General features: G+C 41.4%; 1 pseudogene; it reads left to right on the forward strand.

Moving 5' to 3' along the window:
• Positions 1–1,784: 1,784 nt before the first annotated feature.
• LOC102819042 lies at positions 1,785–4,282 on the forward strand (annotated as a pseudogene).
• Positions 4,283–5,731: the final 1,449 nt, after the last annotated feature.

A 5,731-nucleotide genomic window follows, 5' to 3' on the forward strand; every position in this document is an offset into this window, starting at 1 on the left:
TACAAATAGAAATCATTCAACAAAGTAATGGGGCACTTGAAGCACTCACTCATCTCTGCCAAGAAATTTGGAAGACAACTACCTGGCCAACTGAATGGAAGAGATCTATATTAGTGCCCATTCCAAAGAGACGTGACTCATCAGACAATATCATTAATATCACATGCAAGTAAAATTTTGCTAAAGATAATGCAAAAATGCTTGCACCCATACATTGACAGAGAACTTCCAGAGGTTCATGCTGAATTCAGAAGAGGATGTGGAATGAGGGATATCACTGCTGATGTCAGATGGATATTGGCTGAAAACAGAGAATGTCAGAAAGATGTTTACCTGTGCTTTATTGACTATATAAACGTTTTCAATTGTGTGGATCATGACAAGCTCTAGACAATATTGTAGAGAATGAGTATTCTAGAACACTTAATTGTGCTCATGAGGAACCTGTACATAGAGCAAGAGGCAGTTATTCAAACAGAACATGGAAGCATTGAATGGTTTAAAATTAGGAAAGGTGTGCCAGGGTTGTTTTCTTTCACGATATGTATTCAATTCTGTATGCTGAACAAATAATCCAAGAAGCTGGATTATATGAGGGAAAACATGGCATCAGGATTGAAGGAAGACCCATTAAAAACCTGCAATATGCAGATGATACAACCTTGCTAGTTGAAAGCAAAGAGAACTTAAAATACTTACTGATGAAGGTCAAAGACCACAGCCTTCAGTGTGGGTTGCATCTCAGTGTAAGGAAAACAAAAATCCTCACCACTGGACCAATAAACAACATTCTAATCAACAGAGAAAATATTGAAGTCAAAGACTTCATTTTGCTTAGATCAACCATCAACACTCATGGAAGCAACAGTCAAGAAATCAAGTGACATATTGAATTAGGCAAATCTGCTGCACAAGACCTTTTTAAAGAGTTGAAGTACAAAGATGTCAGTTTGAAGACTGAGGTGTACTTGATCCAAGCCATGGTATTTTCAATAACCTCATATGCATGTAAAAGTTGGACAGTTATTAAGGAATACTGTAGAAGAGCTATAGTGTTGGAGAAAAAATATTCAAAATACTATGGACTTCTAAAAGAACAAACAAATTCTGTGTTGGAAGAAGTACAGCCAGAATGCTCCCTGGAAGCCAGGATGGTCCAACTTTGTCTCTCATATTTCAGACATATTGTCAGAAGGAGGGACCAGTACTGGAGAAAGATATCATGTTTGTTAAAAGGGAGGGTTGAAGAAAAAGAGGAAGACCCCCCAATAAGATGGATTGGCACAGTGGCAACTGTGATGGGCTCAAATGTAGCAACGATTGTGAGGTTGGCCCAGGACTGGGCAGTGTTTCATTGTGTTGTCTACAGGGTCGCTGTGAGTCAGTATTATTGACTCAATGGCACCTAGCCTTTTAGATACTGGTTTTTCCTGCTTATTATACTATAGACCTGCATATGTGGTAGGAATATTGAGAATTATGATTACAAAGAGTTTGTAAGCCAGCCTTCAGCCTATACTTGATTGGATTTGCTAAAAGTCAAATTAGAATTTTCCAGGGAAAAAATGGGCTTCTTGCTTTAAGCCTTGTAGAGTTTGGGACCTTAAGTGGAATTGTGAACCCCACCCAAAGTCTTCAGAGTTGGGACATTCACATTTGAAAAGTCATTCAGTCCAACCCAGAAATGTAGGGGGTAAAGGAGATTCATGACTGAAGAAAAGCAGACACTTGCTTCTTTATCCTGGTGCCACTTTGCTACATAGCTGCTCAGTCCTGTCACTAAGATGCTCAAAGAGACCCAGGCCCAGGACCAGCCCATGGAAGAAGAGGAGGTGGAGGCATTCATCTTCAAGGCCAAAAGTTTCCAGTTGATGTCCTTGATCATTATCACGTTCTATTCAAACAAAGAGATCTTTCTGAGGGAGCTGATTTCAAATTCATCTGATATCCTGCACAAAATCAGATATGAAAGCTCAACTTGGGGAAAGAGCTGCACATTAATCTCATTCCCAACAAGCAGGACCAAACCTTCACGATTGTAGATATAGGAAGCAGGATGATCAAGGCCAATTTGATCAATAACTTTGGTACCATTGCCAAGTCAGGGACCAAGGCATTCAAGGAAATGCTGCAGGCTGGCAAAGACATTTCCATGATTGGCCAATGTGGTGTGGGCTTTTACTCCGAGTATCTGGTTACTGAGAAGGGGCAGTGATTACCAAGCATAACGCTGATCAGCAGTATGCATGGGAGTCCTCAGCTCGAGGATCGTTCACCGTCCTGACAGACACAGGCAAACCTATGGGTCGTGGAACAAAGGTTATCTGAAAGAAGACCAAACTGAGTACTTGGAGGAAAGAAGAATGAAGGAGATCATGAGGAAACACTCTGAGTTTATTTGCTATCTAATTACCCTTTTTGTGGAGAAAGAATGAGATAAAGAAGTGAGTTATGATGAAGCTGACAAAAAGGAAAAGAACAAAAAAGAAGAAAAGGAGTTCGATGACAAGCCTGAAACAGAAGATGTTGGTTCTGATGAAGAAGAAAAGAAGGATGGTGACAAGAAGAAGATCAAGGAAAAGTACATCAACCAAGACGTACTCAAAAAAACACAAAGCAACAAAGCCTATTTGGACCAGAAATCCTGATGATATCACCAACGAAGAATACGGAGAATTTTGTAAGAGCCTGACTAATGACTGGGAAGACCACTTGGCTGTGAAGAATTTCTCAACTGGAGGACAATTGGAATTCAAAGCCCTTCTCTTTGTCCCAAGACATGCTCCCTTTGACCTCTTTGAAAATGGGAAGAAAAAGAACATTAAATTGTTTGTCTGCAGAGTTTCATCATGGACAACTGTGAGGAGCTGATCCCTGAGTACTGAATTTCATCTGAGGCATGGTGGTCTCCCTTTAAATATTTCCTGGGATATGTAGTAACAAAGCAAAATTTTGAAAGTTATCAGGAGGACATTGGTCAAAAAGTGGTTGGAACTCTTCACTGAACTGATGGAAGATACAGAGAACTACAGAAAGTTTTATAAGCAGTTCTCTAAAAACATTAAGGTTTGTAAACACTTTTGACCACTTAGTGGAAGTTTTCAAACTAGCTTCCCATGTTTTAAATGAGTTTCTTTCCTTTTTTTTAATGTGGAAAATGTCATCTTAAAATGTACTTTTTCTGCCTGGAATACATGAAGACTCTCAAAACCGGAAGACACTTTAAGAGCTGTTGTGGTATTACATGTCTGCCTCTGGTGATGAGATGGACTTTCTCAAGGACTACTGCACCAGAATGAAGGAAAACCAGAAGCACATGTACTACATCTCTGGTAACAACTAGTAAACAGTAGGGGCCCATCCTCGTGGATGTCCTCTGGGGTGTGCTTTACCCATGAAGTACCACATGCAAATTTGCACTGTTGGTGCTGATATATTAAAGATGCACAGTCCCTGAGCTAGCCACTGTTTGTGGCGTTAGACTGTTAATAAGTAAGTAATTGAGCTATATTATAAGAACCATCAAGTTAACTAGGTTTATGCTCTTCCAGGTGAAACCAACGACCAAGTTGCAAACTCGGTCTTTGTGGAGCATCTCCGGAAGCATGGCTTGGAGGTAATCTACATGCTAGAGCCCATCAATGAGTCCTGTGTCAAACAGCTGAAGGAATTTGAGGGGAAGACTTTAGTATTGGTCACCAAAGAGGGCTTAGAACTTCCAGAAGATGAAGATAAGAGAAAGAAACAAGAAGAGAGGAAAATAGAGTTTGAAAACCTCTGCAAAATCATGAAAAACCTCTGCAAAATCATGAACAATATCTTGTAGAAAAAGTGTGGTAGTGTCCAACTAGTTGGTCATGTCCCTGTGCTGCTTTGTCACTAGCACGTACGGCTGGACAACCAACATGGAAAGAATCATGTAGGCTCAGGCCCTGAGAGACAACTCGACAGTGAGCTACATGGCCACCAAGAAGCACCTGGAGGTAAACCCCGACCCGACCATTCCATCATGGAGACTTTATGGCAAAAAGCCAAGACTGACCAAAATGACAAGTCTGTGAAGGACCTGGTCATGCTGCTCTATGAGACCGCACTGCTGTCTTCAGACTTCAGTTTATAAAATCCCCAGACACATGCTAACAGGATCTACAGGATGATGAAACTCAGCCTGGGGATAGATAAAGATGACCCCACTGCTGACGAGACCAGTGCGACCGTCACCGAAGAGATGCCAGCTCTTGAATGAGATGACAACACGTCATACATGGAGAAAGCTGACTAATTCAGCCTGAGGAATCACGAGTACACGTGTCATGTGTTCTATACTTTGTCTTCATTCCCTCTAATAATATATTTTCAAGGATTGTTTTTCTTTGGTTTTGTTAACATTTTAAAAACTTGGATGGCATCACACTATGGGGAAGCTAAGATTTCTTTCTACTTCTAAGTGTGGTCCTATGGTCCTGTAGGGGCTAAAGGCAGAGCTAGCTATTTCTGTTCCACGTTGGCTTATTTAACAGATGGAGATAATGTTTGTTGTAAGGTGTATGTAATCCAGTATCAACTCTGTAGTCTAAAAGTATTAGCTATTAAGCAGATTCTTTAGTAACCCAAACATGTTTAGTCACAGAGATGTCGAAATAGACCTTGCTGTTTTAAAAGAAAAAAACTTTGTTAAAATGACTTGAGTTTCATCTTCTAGAATCTTGTTTTTCAGCCTTCCACCCCGGTAGTTAACAACAGTGCATGGGCTAGGCCTGTAGACATTTGTATGTTACAATGAACCACCATAAGGCTGTTTGCCAAAGAAAACATATTGTTTTTAGTAGCAAAATTCCATAAAAGCAGCTCAAAAAGTAACTCTGCAAAGCTTGTGAATGGACATGTAGTGTCCAGATCACCTGCTTTGCAGAGTTACTTTTTGAGTAACCCATCAAAAGGTTGTAACAAATACAGTTCCATTAAAAAAGGAAAGTGGTGTGTTGGGGGGCGGGGGAAGCAGACAGCTTGACATTTTGAGTTTCAGAGACATCAAGGCAAGGAAAATCAGTCCATCAGAGAAAACTCCCTTCTAGGACTGAAAGTTAAAGGGAACTGGAGACATATGCTTGCTGGTGACCACCTGGGTGTGAGTGGAATTGGGGGAAATGCAGAGAAAACTCCCTTCTAGGACTGAAAGTTAAAGGGAACTGGAGACATATGCTTGCTGGTGACCACCTGGGTGTGAGTGGAATTGGGGGAAATGCAGCAATGAATACACCAGCTGAGTTTGGACATGTTCTATTGACACCCATTGACCTTGAAATAAGAGGATAGGGAAGACTGGCTGGTCTGAAGTTTAGGGATTTGTGTGAACTACTGAACCCATGGGCACTGACCTAGTCCGTGGGCTCTAAAGCTGAGAGTGAAGGGGCCAGCTGATTTGAAGTACAAGGAGGTGTGTATGAACTCCCAAACTTGACCTAGCTTGGATGACTAGGGCTGAGTATACCAGTCCTTGACCAGATGAAGATACTATGTTGTTGTTGTTGTGAAGTGCTGTCGAGTTGGTTCTGATCCATAGTGACCCTGTATAGGGTTTCCTAGGAGCAGCTGGTGAGCTTGAACCACCGACTTGCAGTTCAAATGGCTTTGCAGTCTGACACATTAACCCACAGCGCCACCCCAGGACTCCTTAAGCCTACCGCACCTGGTATTCCCAGGTGGTCTCCCATCCAAGTACAACCAGGCT

This window comes from Chrysochloris asiatica, unplaced genomic scaffold (assembly GCF_000296735.1).
Source record: "Chrysochloris asiatica unplaced genomic scaffold, ChrAsi1.0 scaffold00001, whole genome shotgun sequence".
NCBI lineage: Eukaryota > Metazoa > Chordata > Mammalia > Afrosoricida > Chrysochloridae > Chrysochloris > Chrysochloris asiatica.